The sequence below is a fragment of the Pleurodeles waltl genome, chromosome 3_1 (genome assembly GCF_031143425.1).
Source record: "Pleurodeles waltl isolate 20211129_DDA chromosome 3_1, aPleWal1.hap1.20221129, whole genome shotgun sequence".
Taxonomy (NCBI): Eukaryota; Metazoa; Chordata; class Amphibia; order Caudata; family Salamandridae; genus Pleurodeles; species Pleurodeles waltl.
Genome location: NC_090440.1, coordinates 280234893 through 280250618, shown reverse-complemented (window position 1 = coordinate 280250618; position 15726 = coordinate 280234893). Strand labels below are relative to the sequence as shown.

Genomic DNA, 15726 nt, shown 5'->3' with positions numbered 1-15726 from the left:
TCCATTGACAATCTAGAACATCTGCACGGCGCGCCACCTTGCCTTTTTCTTTAAACAAATCTCTTAAAACTCATCACAGCTTGTCTCCCAAAATGTATTTTTTTAAAGAAATACGTGAGACATTCTCTCCGGGTTATAAAGAAGTAATTGTTTACTCGCCAATATTCATGATAGACACTATTGTACACCACTGGTATTATAAGGCCCTAGTTACTCCATTTGTTTTATTTATTTTCCTGAGGTATCCAGGTTGAGCGCTCGATTCTTATTTCTGGACAAGGTAGTTGATTTGAATGCCAAATATAGTAATCACTCACGAACTAAACGCCCAGTTACAAATACCTGTTTTTTTCAAATACAACACCTCATAGAATGTAGAGGGAATTTAAAATGATCAATACCAGTACTAACGAGGTTCCAGCACCTGCTGGGGCCGGGATGCAAACCCACACATTTGTGGGAAGGTACCAGCGAAATCCTGTGCAGAAGGACTAGATTTTCATGGCTGTCTTTGCAAATATTCAGGTGATCTTGATCTTCCCTTGGTTTATGGTCTTATTCATAGAGAATGTTGCAGTGTATCAAGCTGTGTTGTTATGTGTCACCTCTTTGTCCTAGTTTGTAAATGGCATTGGGTGCAACAGGAATAAATTGAGGGCCCAATGAAACGTTAACCTAGTTATTTATGTAAACTTCTGTATGTGACTGAAACGGGATTACAAATTTCTAAAATTTGACACACCTGGAATTGCCCGATGCAGCAAAACCCAGACACATTTCCACATGCAAAAGGCAGGTAGAATTTATGTCTAGCAACTGGCCCGGTAATGGGGAAACACGTAGCAATTTTGCATCCTGACTGGTATTCCCCCAATACAAGACCAAAAACTCATAATGCGGTATCAACCCACCAGTAATGGTGGGTTGATACCGCATGTAAGTGGTAATTTCTGGTGTGGTAATTTGCATTTTGCCTTTACAGTGGACCCCTGATAAATCTTTAAATGAGTTTCAACCAGGTATCTGAGAATTTGCCACAAATGTTATAGAAATACACATTGAGTTTAGCATCCAAATAACGATGGTAAAACACAGGATTTGAATTCCCACCCACAGAAAGTGATGATTTTAGGTTGGCAAAAAACTTCTCCCGAGTTCTGTTGCAAATTAAACGACTGCTGGTGCTGTGGTAAGCATTAAAGGGGGCACTGGCAAGGTGAAACTAGCTGTTCTTCCCACATACAGGAAGGACACTGATGTTTGAAATGGGTTTGCACCCTCTGTAGGTAATCACAGAGATTAACGTTAGTGGCATTTATCTCATGAAGTCCTGGTTGCAGTCTGAATGTTCCTGGGATGGGCCAACCCACAGGACCTGATCCCAGCTTGTCACCATAGCAACTGCAGAACTGGGATTTAGGATTTGTTCCATTTGTACCTGTAAAACATTTATTTCCAAATCGTTCAGGGTTAGAAGGATGATTGACTGTCAGGCATCAAGACCTTCCAAAGGGTCAATGATATTTATCATTATTAGGACCACAGGCCCCTCTGCTTTAACCCCTTCGCTGCCAGGCTTTTTCTCCCCTTAAGTGCCTGGCCTTTTTTTTTTTTTTTTTTTTTTAGCTATTTGGAGCAGTTCAAGCTTAGGCCCTCATAACGTTTTGTCCACATAAGATACCCACGCTAAATGTGGAATCTGGGTAAGAAAATGTTGGGGGATCCATGTAAGCCACACCTCCCTGGACTCCTCCAGGTGTCTAGTTTAAAAAAATGTCTGGGTTTGGTTGGTTTCCCTAGATGACTGCTGCACCCGGACCAAAAACGCTGGTCCTCCCTACCTCAAAGAAAAAAAGGTGGTTTTGTAATAGATTATTTTGATGTATCCACATCCTTCTGTGATGTTCCAAACACTAAAATTGTGAAAAGAAACTCACTTAGGTTATGTAAAAAAGACCCCTCATCCACCAACCGAGTTGATTGCATGTATCATCGTCGGGGTCCCACCTGATACACCTAGCATGTCACGGGTGTGCTGGTTGGATTTGACATGAAGGTGAGTGATGGTTCAGTAGATCAAATTTTATTATTAAGAGATTTCACAAAAATGCAGTGCATTATTAACTGAAAGGCCAAAAAACTGAACCAATGACTCACAGCTTGTGAGCTGTAAAGCCTTATCAAGGCACCAACCGCTTTACAGTCCATTCACACACCTTTCATACATGAAATGCACAAGACCATTCACGCCGCCAGCCGCTGGTCCAGCACATTACAACACTCACATCAACAGACAGCGCCATTCAAGGGCCCATCACTTTCACACACCCACATGCCTGATACAGCAATCACACCAGCTGATGGGAGTGTGTGGACTGGCGTTTGGCTAGCAGTGTGTTGCAGTGGCCAACAGCAAGTCACTGTTTACGTCGCCAGCCAAGCGCCACTTCATGCACACCGCCATCACTTTTTTTTTTTTTAAACAACAAAGAAACCACTAACTAATTGAACATATGAAAATATAAAACAGACAGTTTATGCTCACGGTATTTCCCCAAAATTATTTTTGGCGTGGTCACTCCTGAAACAGCTGGCCACACACAGCCCAGGCTTTGAAGGGCAATCAGGGCAGTACATCCGAGTCTCCCTCCGGATACCTCTTTGGGCACAGACTCTAAATTCCTTAGCGGGAAAGTCTTTTTTGGGAGTGGGAGGAATCTGATCAGGAAAGTGGCGATCTTTCAATCTAGCCACATCCTCCGACACTGCTACTCTAGGAGCTCTTGCATGATCCACACCAATAAGTCTCTCTATCACTGACTCCTGAAATTTAACAAATTTCATCTTTGACTCAGTGGAACAATCCTTGAACACAATAAAAGCATTAAAAGTTGCTAGATTAAACAAATGAATCGCTAACTTTTTATACCAAAAATAGGACTTACGAACAGCAGTGTAAAGTTCCAACCTCTGATCTACTCTATCAACACCACCCATGTGCTTATTGTAGTCTAAAATGCACACAGGTTTGTGCACTTCAGCAACTTGACCCCAAACAGCCACAGGTGAAGTACTCTCATCATGGATGGTATTTAGAATGTAGACATTCCTCCTGACTGCAAATTTCAGAGTTAGCAGCTTATCATTCTGCAAGGCAATGCACTGTCCCCTCAAGTTTTGTTATAGACATGCTTCCTTGGACAGCCTTTTCCAGTTAGAGCAGATTGTGCCACAAGCAACAGTGTCCACTCTGAACAATTCCTTAATCAACTGCACTCCAGTGTAGAAGTTATCTACATACAAATAGTGACCTTTGTTAAACAGTCGTCTACCAACTTCCCACCAAGTTTTCTCACTAACTCCAAAAGTGGGCAGACAACCAGGGGGGTCAATACTGGAATCCCTACCAGTGTAGACCCGGAAATTATAAACATAACTTGTACTACTTTCAGACAGCATATACAATTTAATTCCATACTGTGCCTTCTTGCTAGCAATGTATTGCCTAAAAACCAAACAACCCTTGAACGGGCCCAAAGGCTCGTCCACACTTATTTCTTTGCCTGGAACATACACCCCTGAAAACCAATCCACAAAGTAATCAAGGATAGACCTAATCTTAAAAAGGCGGTCATAATCAGGGGGATCTCGTGGCAAGGCTAAAGCATTGTCAACAAAATGCAGCATCCAAAGAAGAAGCAAATAGCGATTACGAGTCATGGTTGCAGGAAATATAGCCGTTGCCATCAAGGGACTAGTAGACCAATAAGAAGCCAGTGACGGCTTCCTTATCAATTCCATCAAAAAAGTCAAACCCAAGAACTTGTTCATCTCTTCCAGATTTGAGGGAATCCACTGGGTAGTGCTAGACTGTGGCCTAAGTCTGGCAGCATTGTCCCTCAAATACTACTCCACATACAAATTAGTCTGCCCAACAATCTCTTCTGAAAAACATAGTGCATAAACAACTCAAAGAAATTGACAGGCAAAAAGTTTTCTGTCTTCACTCTACACCCTGGGAGACTAGTACAGGCAGGCAACTGTGGCTGCTCCATGTATGGGGCAACCCAGATGTCAGGTCTTCCAGTGGGAAACCTTTCAGCCCAAGGCTGCTGCACTATTGGCACATCAGTGTCCTCCTCTAAAACAGGCCCTTTATCTGCACTGAGAGTGGCTTCCTCATCAGAAGATTCATCGTGGACAGAAAATTCACTGCCAGATTCTCTCCCTTCCTCCTCTGCCTAAGATTCAGAATCAGTCTCATAATCATGATCAGAAGATGACTCAAAAAGCATACCAACAACCTTCTGCGCAGTCACCCTGCGGCTAGCCAGGATCCTTACTAACAACAAATTGATTGCCAACAACAACCAGCACTGTCTAACATAAGTAATAAACAAATTCTAGCTTTATCACAAAGAGTTATGTACTCAAAAACTATACCACTCACTTGCCTGAAAAAGCTAGACTCACCAGCAACTACTCTGCACAGCCATAGAAATCACCAATGATAAAGCAGAAAAAAGAAAATTAGACAACACAAATATCATCGTGCACTAATCTAAAGATAATTTCACACACAATCCTGCATTTTAGTACACCACTTACAAAATGCCATACATTCATGGCAACAATAGACATTTGGAGTACATTGTTTTTTCTTACCTAAAACATGCAACTACGCAAACCTCTGGTTAACCACTGCCAAAACCGCAAGGAGTCATAGGAATGGAATCAAAAGCTTTGAACTAGAACGAAAAGGAGAAATAAAACATTATAACCACAAATGCAAATACTTTGCTAGTCGACAAACACCCCGCCACCAAACATTTAGAAATGTCCCCTCGTGCCTTAGTACCTTCTTCCCCCCGTTGGGGGCAGATAGGCCTAAAAAAAAATAGTACTGTGCTGAATCCCTTGCCCAAGGGGCCACCCCCTCACAATGGACCTAAAAATAATAGGCCGATCTGCCCCAACGGGGGGCAGAAATGGTGTAAATAATATTGCCGTCCCCCCTCCAGGGGGGCGACCCTTGCCCAAGGGGCCACCCCCCCAAACAAAACACACACACACAAGATCCCTGGCTCTAAGTGGATTCTGCCCCCCTTGGGGCAGATGGGCCTAATAAAAATAGGCCGATCCACCCAACAGTGCTTTTCCTCCTTTGGGGGCCGCCCTTTGCCCAAGGGGCCTCCCACCCCCAACAGAAAAAAAAATAAAATCCCTGGCTTCAAGTGGCTTCTGCCCCCCCTTGCTGACAGAAGGGCCTAAAAAAATTGACAATGCTTTAGCCTTGCCAAGGGACTGCCCCCTCCACACAAAACACACACACAAGATCCCTGTCGCTAAGTGGATCCTGCTCCCCTTGGGGGTAGATGGGCCTTAAAAAAAATAGTCTGATCTGCCCCCATGGGTGGGGAGGGGGCAGAACTGCCCAAAAGTGCTTTGCCCCCTTTGAGGGGGTTGACCTTTGCCTAGGGGGGCGCTGTCCGTGAAATAAAACAGGCAAAAACACACCTAAACAAAAATCCTTGATGTCTAGTGGGCATTCCTGCTGAAAGAGACATTGAGGGAAAGGAAAACCCTTTCCTTTCCCCCGATGCCTCATTTAGAGGAATTTCCCTCCCTTCCCACCTCTTCCCCCCCCCCCCATCTCGGCCAAAGGAAAACTTACCACCTTCTCCCTGAACGCGCTTGAAGCAAATGGCTTCTGATGGATACACCTACCTGTGGATTCCTCACCTAAAGAATTTCCCCCCACGCGCTAGCTTCGATGGAAATTTTCTTCTTGCTCTGCACGTCGACGATGACGTCACAATTGCCCGACTCCACGCGACGCCTTCGGGTGATTTCCAAGGCTTGGACACAGCAAGTGGCATTGACACTTCCCCTGAATGGGCTTTGGCTTCCCCAGGGGAGTATACTGAGGAAGCTGCATCATTTCATGCAGTAGTAAGGAAAGCTGCAGATTTTTTGAACCTTCCTCTTCCTGCTGCAGAGGTAAAAACAAACCTTCTGACTCAAGTGCTGCATCCGGCGTCGGCAGTGGTGGAGCCTCTCTTGCCCTTCCATGAGGCTCTTTTGGACCCCATTAAAGATATCTGGAAGAAGCCAGTGACTTCAGCAGCCGTCAACAGGGCGGTAGCGAGACGCTATCGTGCGGCTCCAGGTGACCCGGACTTTCTCTCCAAACATCCAACTCCGGTAAGTTTGGTTGTTCAGGCATCGTGCCCCTCTCGGTCAGTTCCTGTTTCGTTCCCCGGGACCCCTGCGGACAGGGAGTCTAAGAAAATGGATCAGGCAGCAAAGAAGGCCTTTTCTTCGTGCAGCATGGCTTTAAAGTCGACCAATGCGACTTGCATTTTGGGGCGTTATATTCATGCCCTTATGGAGGAGGCTAAGGGTCATTCTGAATTGCAACAGGAGGTGTTGCATCTATTAACGGACGCTCAGGCGACGGCGACCCAGGTGATTCAATCTGGGTTGGACACCTCGGACTCCGTGGCTAGAGCTATGGGTACATCCATAGTGACGAGGCGACAGCCTTGGCTGCGTTCATCAGGTTTCTCCCCGGATGTGCAGGCTACTCTCCTGGACCTGCCTTTTGACGGAGAAAAACTCTTTGGGACAAAAGCAGATTCTGCCCTTGAACGCTTTAAAGAGAGCAGAGCCACAGTGAGGTCGTTGGGACTTCAAGCAGCCACTTCCTCTACCATTAGATCTTTTAGAAAGTTTAGAAGTTTTGGTCGTGGCACCTCCTTTCGTGACAGGTTCCAGGCGGCACAGCAATCTGCAGGATCCCTACCTTACAGATCCTTCAGAGGCAGGAGTAGAGTATGAACTAGAGGGGCCACCCAGCAGCACTCTGCCTCTTCCTCTGGAGGGGTGCAGCAGGGAAAGCAGCCTTAGTCCTCCACCACTCCCTGCTCACGTGTCTCCGGTAGGGGGGAGACTTTCCCGATCTCTTCCCATGTGGGACTTTATAACATCAGACTCCTGGGTCATCGACATCGTGAAGAAGGGGTATGCTCTTCCCTTTTGGGAATTCCCTCCTCCCTTCCCTCCCCGCCCATCCTTCTATTCGGACGACCATCTTCTGTTACTACAACAGAAGGTGTTATCTCTTTTATCAAAGGGAGCAGTGGAGTTGGTCCCGGAGCAGGAGAGGGGTCAGGGCTGTTATTTAAGATACTTCCTGATCCCCAAAAAGGATGGTCTGTTGAGACCAATCCTGGACCTGAGGATGTTGAATTGGTTCCTCAAGCAGGAAAAGTTCAAGATGCTGACCCTATCACCGGTTCTTTTGGCGTTGAACGAAGGAGATTGGATGGTGTCTGTTGATTTGCAGGATGCGTACTTCCATATTCCGATCCTCAAATCTCACAGGAAGTATCTCCGGTTTGTAGTGGGGTCGCAGCATTATCAGTTTGCGGTCCTCCCGTTTGGTCTTACTTCAGCACCTCGAGTCTTCACAAAGGTGATGATGGTGGTTGGGGCAGAGCTCAGAAGAAGAGGGATAGCGGTATTTCCCTATCTGGACGATTGGTTGATCAAAGCCAAGTCTTCAGAGCTCGTGCGGCGTCACCTGCAGTCGACAACTCAGTTGTTGTTCAACCTGGGTGTTTCTATCAATGTGCCCAAATCTCACCTGGAGTCCTCTCAACGCCTCCTGTTCATAGGGGCGGTACTGGACACAACATTGAATCTGGCCTTTCCTCCGCCCCAGCTGGTTCACGACATTCAGGTGTTGATTCCAATGTTTCGAAATGGAACGGTAGTTCCAGTCCTCAAGGTCCTTTGTCTGCTCGGTCTGTTTGCTTCTTGCATACCGCTGGTCACTCATGCATGCTGGCACATGAGGGCTCTTCAGTGGGGCGTCCGCAGGCAGTGGTTTCAACACAAAGGAGATCTCGAGGATTCGAACAGGATCTCCAGACACTCTGCTGTGGATCTTCAGTGGTGGGCTGCGGTCGGCAACCTGTCGCAAGGAAGGCCGTTCTCGCTGCCTCCGCCAGTGGCCACAGTTGTAACGGATGCTTCCACTCTAGGGTGGGGAGCTCATCTGGGGGACCTGGAGATCAAAGGCCTTTGGTCTCCAGTGGAACAGAGGTTTCACATCAATCTGTTGGAATTGCGGGCAGTATGTCTGGCTCTCCAGGCCTTCCTCCCTTCCCTTTGCGGTCAGTCAGTCCAGGTCCTGACGGACAACACTACTGCGATGTGGTATATAAACAAGCAGGGAGGAGTGGGGTTGTATCTTCTCTGCAGAGAAGCTCTTCGACTTTGGTCCTGGCTTCAGGACCACAAGATTTGTTTGGTAGCAAATCATTTGGCCTGTGTTCTGAATGTACGTGCGGATGTTCTCAGTCGACGCATCTCGGTCGACCACGAGTGGCGTCTTCATCCGGATCTGGTTCTTTACATCTTCCAGATGTGGGGGTGTCCGCAGATAGATCTGTATGCTACTCAGGAGAACGCGCAGTGCCCGTTGTTTTGCAGCCTCCAGTATCCGGTGCAAGGAGCTTTGGGGGACGCGTTTCAGATGTCCTGGAAGGGTCAGTTGCTTTACGCGTTTCCTCCCATACCCCTAATTCCTCGAGTTCTGAGGAAGATCTGCCAAGACCGGGCCCAGGTCATCTTGATAGCCCCGGATTGGCCAAGAAGGGTGTGGTATTCAGACCTTCTCCAACTCTCTCTGTGCCCTCCGCTCCGTCTCCCTTACAGGGCAGACCTCCTCTCGCAGTCGCAGGGGCAGATTCTACACCCCCACCTCCAGAGTCTGCACCTTCATGTCTGGAGATTGAACAGGGCAATCTGAGTACTTTTTCTCTCCCACCGGAAGTGGTGGATGTTATTTTATCGGTCAGGCGACACTCCACCAAATAGATCTATGCAAGCAGGTGGGCCAGATTTGTAGGTTGGTGTGGAGAGAATCAAATTAATCCCTTAAAGGCTCACTTGTCTGACATTATTATTTGCTCTTTCCTTGGCACAGAAGGGTTGTGCAGTTGCCACAGTTAAGGGCTATTTATCAGCGCTGTCGGCTTTTCTGTGCCTCCCAGACCAACCCTCCTTGTTTAAATCACCACTTTTGAGGTTCATTAAGGGTCTCACTAATAGGTTTCCGCCCACTTCGTTTGTTATGCCAGTGGGATCTTAATTTAGTGTTGACATTTCTGATGGGATCGCCATTTGAGCCGATGCACTCTTGTTCTTTGCGTTTGCTGGTCTTAAAAACTGTATTTCTGGTAGCCATAACATCGGCCAGAAGAGTGAGTGAGCTTCAGGCTCTTAGTGTAGAGTCTCCATACCTTCCCTTCTTTAGAGATAAAGTGGTGTTAAGGACCAAGGCGGCTTTCCTCCCGAAGGTTGTTACACCCTTTCACTTGGGGCAGTCTATTACTCTCTCTTCCTTTTACCCTCCGCCTCATCCATCCAAGGAGGAAGAGAGGCTCCACCGATTGGATCCACAAAGAGCATTGAGCTTCTTTGTCGACAGGACGAGGGAGTTCAGGCAAGACGATCAGCTCTTCGTTGGATACGTGGGGAAGAGGAAAGGCAGAGCAGTCCACAAAAGAACGCTGTCCAGGTGGGTCATTCTCTGTATCAAACTTTGTTGTTCCTTAGCAAGGAAGGAACCACCTGTGGGGCTTTGAGCTGATTCCACCAGAGCTAAGGCTGCTTCATCGGCCTTGGCTAGGGGTGTTCCTGTGGTTGACATCTGCAGGGCGGCAACTTGGGCATCCCTCCATACTTTTGTCAAACATTATTGTTTGGACTCTGAGGTCAGGAGGGATGGCCATTTTGCACACTCAGTGCTGCAGGATTTCTTGGTTTGACCATTCAGGCACCCACCTACGAAGGTAGTACTGCTTTGGGACTCTATTCTTTAGGTGAGGAATCCACAGGTAGGTGTATCCATCATAAGAATAAGTTACTTATCTTCGGTAACGCCTTTTCTGGTGGATACATTAACTACCTGTGGATTCCTCACGGTCCCACCCGCCTCCCCGTTGCCTGGCTGGTCTTACCACGAAATCCGTGGGTGAGCAACGTTTTCTTGTATATTTGTATATAATTTCATCATGTATATAATGATGGTATGTAGATATGTAGATATGTATTTATTTCTCTAATTTATATAATTCAAGGAAACATGGTTGAACTTGACTAGTATATTTGTTTCCATATGACGGTGTTGTTGCCGTTAGTTTCTTTTATTTTTATTGTAATAAATGTTGCTGTTTCACTTTACTTGATGCGATTATTTCTCTTCAAGGTCAATGTTCACCTGTTCGCCTCAAAGGCACGTAAAAAATGGTGATAACTGACGTCTGCACGTTGAGGCGGACTTCTTATTGCCTGGATGACGTCATACGGCGTCGCGTGGAGTCGGGCAATTATGACGTCATCGTCGACGTGCAGAGCTAGAAGAAAATTTCCGTTGAAGCTGGCGCATGGGGGAAAATTCTTTAGGTGAGGAATCCACAGGTAGTTAATGTATCAACCAGAAAAGGCGTTACCACAGGTAAGTAACTTATTCTTCTAGCGCGTTGGGTGGCCTCTTGCGCGCTGACATCATTAGATGGGTATTGGGTGGGGCGGGGTGGAAGGGGAAGCGATTCCCCTTCCAGTCCTGACCTGGGGGGGTGGGAGGGAGACCCTCTGGGAGTGCTAGCTCTTCCCCTGAGGGCCTGGTGCAGGACATAATGGCTGCGTCCTGGGCACCCGAGAGATGCTGCCTAGGACGTAACCGTTACGTCAAGGGCACCCAACAGGTTGAGGGACAGTACGAGGACATTGTCTGTGTGTCACAGAATATGTCTAGTTGACCTAAGTGGCATAAAGCCATTCTGATCTGGGTGTACAAGCTCCAATAGTATTGGATTTAGATGATTTATAAGCCACATATCTAGCAAAACAGCAAGTATCTCCGCACAAATGGTTGGGTCCGTGGGAGTTTTAGAAAGCATGGATGCGCCAAAAGTCCGCATTGAGCCTCCCCGTTTGAGTGTGTCAGGGTACTTTAATGCCAAGTATTTATATATAGCAGAAAGAGGGTAGGAGCCAAGGCACAGCCTTGGCAAACACCATTAGTGACAGGACGTTTATCTGCCAGTTTGCCATTAAAAGCACACAGCTCTTGCATAATAGCTTGAATGAAGTCCAATTATGGAATCTAGTAACAGTTGCAAAACAAACATCATCTACTTTCATCCTCATTTTTATCATTGCTACCCTATCTTTAATGTCAACAAATGCTATGCACCGGGGCTTGTCTTGAGGGGGTTGTTTGGGATGTAATACCCCCAAACCAAATGCACTCTTGGCTTGGTAGTTTGGTCTGAGGACCCCGATTCTGTTCTCTTATGTGTTTGTTGGTTTTTCTTGTCGCCCTTATTTAACTAAGAGGTTTCAACTTGTTCATTTTTGTGTTCAGGAAAAAATATATAGTGACAGGTATACTAAACAAGCATTGACAAAGCCAAAAGGACTTGCCTTTTTGACCTATTCGCTTTGCTATTGTTTTTAGCAAGACAGCACATCATTGAATACTGCTTTTTTTAGTTGCGAAATTTGATATTCACACTCCCTTAATCTCACTGACTAAGCTACGCTCCAGGATGGATATATATGCATACATATATTAACCTACTGGTGGTTGCTAGTAGATATAGTTAGGACCATTTTTCCATAGAAACTCCCTCCTGCACCCACTCCCTCTGCTCATTAAGAACAACATTGTTGGAACCTTTCTTCAACCCAGCATCCATTTGTGACATGGTAAATTCTGTAATCTAATCTAATTTTCTTGCAAGCAAGATATTTGTATAGATTTTCTGGATTAGATCGAGTAAAACTAATAGGGGGTTACCTTGATGAAATACGGTGTTGGTCTTTTTTTAATACCATAAATATCTCTGCCTAGCCGAGAGTGAGGGAAGAGCCATGTTTTGTTTTATTGCCCCTTAGAAAACTACTACGTTCTCTGATCCTACTTTGCATCCTGTGGGTGTGTGTGGTAGAAGGGTGAAGGGCGGGAAATGTCTTTAGTGAGAAAAATTGTGTGAGGTGCATAAGGTTTAAAAACAGCATACAATGCTGTACATACGCGTGAAGAGCTGTGGACACCCAGTTTGTTACCTAGCATATGCACACATATTTATCTTCTTGAATAAAGTTGCCAATAAGCACTACAGAAGCTAAAACTGCAATCCATCATTCATTTTATTATTGCGCTGTTTCCCAGTTATGTCGCAGTTGGTGCATTATAGATTGAATGATAAAAGGCCTCCCATAATTGAAGGCGAAATGCGGTGAATCAAAACCGAGAGCATATCTTCTGCCTCTCTTTGCCCCATTAGACTTGGAATCATGTAATGTGGTACATCAGGTAATATTAATTTAATGTTTTAGAATTGTGTCTTGTAATTGCAAGGCCTGGTTTTATATCCCACATAAATTCCTTGAAAAGCATATTTTTGTACAAGTAATGAGACTTTAATAATTTAGAACCTTGTTAATTCGTTGACTCGCTGAGCTACATCAGTTGCCGAGGAAAAGAGAGAGATAGAGGGTATGCTAGAATGTTTAAACAAAATGCTCCCCTTTAATAATTTATAGTTTATCATTAAATATAAAACCAAAATGACTAATGTGATAATGTAGTGAGATTTGCCGGCTGCTATTGCAGCCCACTTTCCCAGTTAACTAGGAAACCTTATTAAATTCCGTTTTGCATCAATAAGAACAAGTTGCATTTGCTATCTTCTTGCTGCAAATGTAAGGTTGGTCTTTTTCACAGTTGATTTAAATTCATAATACTTTACTGGAAAAGTGACACCATTGACTCGGTGGCGTTTGTTGAAGACTGCCACATCAACTTAATCTGAAGAATGGGTTGATTTCACTACAAAAGTACATATTTGAGGTGTTTTCTGATTTAGCGTTCTTTTATTTGAAGTTTTTTTGTTTAACATTTATCCCGTTTTTGATTCTGAAAACCAGGGATAAGTTATTTAAATCCCCTCTCTTTCTAAACCAGGCAGCATAATGATACAATTAACTGAGGTAGGTTGGACCTTAACCTGGAACAAAGCTACATTCACAGAAATTGAAATATTGTCAATGACCAAATAGTCAGCCCTCCCAGTATCTACCACTGGCCCTTAATTAAACCTCAATCAAACCCATCCTCTTAGTCAACTCCAGCTACACAAAAACAGTTGCAGTCAAACTAATTCTGCACAGAAGGGCTATACACCCATTGTCCTAATTCATCTGAGAGATGCGATTACTCATCTCATACTTAATTAAAAGTACGTACAGTAGACCAGTGACTAAATCTCTTACCCCCCGATATTGAAGTCCGTCCAAAGCTGGATCAACCACATGAGATGTTGTAATGTCTGCGAACCACACTGTCAATCTCACCCACAAGCATTTGACTCTCTCTAGTGCTGCTCTTCTAGCCCCTTCCCACCCCAAAGAAACCTCATTCTACACACCTACTTATGAAGAGCAGAAGAACCACCAACTTCAGTGATTGAGCAATCGTGCACGCAGACTACCTCTAGTGCATCCTACACACTTGAATACTTGGTGGTCATACACGCTACATATTCAGTTATCATATTACCATAATCTCAGGAACTAGACTTCTTAAAGACAATAAGATCTCAGTCTCCCCAAGCACACTCAGAAGAGTACCTTCCTCTCAAAGCATTGACCTGTCTCCAATACTTCGCATCAAAATTGCCATCCTGAATAGTTTAGTCTAATTCAACTTCAATTGCTTCCCTTATCCAAGACCGTGACCTCTAGGCTTTCCTACACACGAAAGCCTGGTTCTGCTCAGTCTTCAGACCACTGTCTTACCACTAGTACATAGCATCCTCCACCTCAAAAAAAGCAGTACAATCATAAGGGGAGGCCTACCTACACCAACAAGGAGTACCTTAAATGCAAACTAATTTAATAAAATAATCCTGGTTCCAATAGCTCACTGTTGAGATTACAGATATGACTCTTAAGCCTCTGAGGCTGAACAGTTTACATTACCCACTGACCAGGAAAACGTGTTTGGTGATGTTTTTGAAGATTATAGCAGTGAACTGATTTGCCTTGGTTGTGAGTTTTAAACCTCCACTAGGAAAAGGCAAGCTACCCACACACCTATCCTCATGCAACTTTCTAGAACTTTGCATCTCCCTTACCCACTATAAGCACTGTTCCGTGGGCCTGATTTTCATAAACATCTCAAACAGAACTAACCCTTGCAAACTGGATTTGGATTTCTTTCAAACGTCTGACCTTATTGCAGTCTCCTCTGCTAACGTGGAGCTGAAAAGGTAAAACTGTAAAATCTCAAAGACATTGACAAGAAGCATTGGCTTTAATGTGCTAGCACAAGCACACAGACTATGTGCCTCATTAGGGCCGCAGTGGAGGTCCGACCACCGCCAAAGCAGCGGTTCGGCCTCCGCATTAAGACTGTGGCAGAGCCGCCACGGTCGGACCACTGCCACTGCCAGGTTGCCACCAGCCTGGTGGTCTCAATCCGCCAGGGCAGCGCTGCTTGCAGCGCTGCCCTGGGGATTACGAGTCCCCTTTCCGCCTGCCATGCAAAGGCTGGTGGAAAGGGGTGCCGGGGGCCCCATGGGGGCCCCCTGCACTGCCCATGCATTTGGCATGGTCAGTGCAGGGGCCCCATCAACAGCCCCATCACACTTTCCGCTGCCCAAATTACAGGCAGTGGCAAGCGTGATGGGTGCTGCTGCACCTGCCGCACCGGCACATTGCTGGCTCGATTGCGATCCGACGTCAATGTTAAGGCCTTGTTCGCTGCAGGGCTGGCAGGTAGAAACGCTGTTTCCGCCCACCGGCCCTAGGGTGAACTGGTAATAGGGCTGGCGGTGTTCTGGCCGCACTGGTGGTCAGATGGCAGTACAATTTTGGCGGGTGACCTCTGCCACCCGCCAAACTCGTAATGAGGACCTATATGTTGTGTGTCTCTATTCTGCTTCTGTTTATTTATATATATATATATATATATATATATCAATCACTGGCAAAGAAATCGTATCCCATCAGGCCCAATCAGAATACATTTGAACCTCTCTTAAACACAGTAACGAGTTAGGTTATTTTTTAACAAAAAAATCTTAGATATCTATTCAGCTTTTCCCACACAGTTACACAACCCCCCAGGAAGGGAATGGACAATGTACTAGGAATACAGTCAACCTAGCTAGGATCCCTCCCATTCTATAGAAATGACCCAAACTCTATTGGATAAGTTTAAATCTGGTTCCCTGTTGGATCCCGCACCGCCATCAATTCTAGCCGAAGGAGCATCGATAATAGCCCCTATTCTGACAGATCTATTGAATCGCTCACTGGCCAGCGGCTTCCTCCCATTACAGTGGAAGCATGCAATTATAAAGCCGCTGCTCAAAAATTCCAACTTGGATCCTTAAGTATTGAACAACTATAGACCCATTTCAATGCTACCAACTCTGGCTAAGATTTTGGAAAAACATGTTAATACTCACCTGTCCTCTTTTTTTGGAAGATAATCAGATTCTTCACCCATCTCAGATGGGTTTTAGGCCCACTCACAGTACAGAGCCTGCACTGATAGCAATGACGGAAGAGGTCAGATAGCAATTAGATCAGGGAATGGTCTCTGCATTCATGCTCCTTGACCTCAGTGCAACCTTCAAC

At 45.5% G+C, this 15726-nt stretch overlaps 1 protein-coding gene across 1 annotated transcript in view; it reads left to right on the top strand.

Annotated features, from left to right (window-relative positions):
• MCEE (methylmalonyl-CoA epimerase) overlaps positions 1-15726 on the top strand; it is a 104945-nt gene that overhangs the window by 56785 nt on the left and 32434 nt on the right. The window lies entirely within an intron of this gene.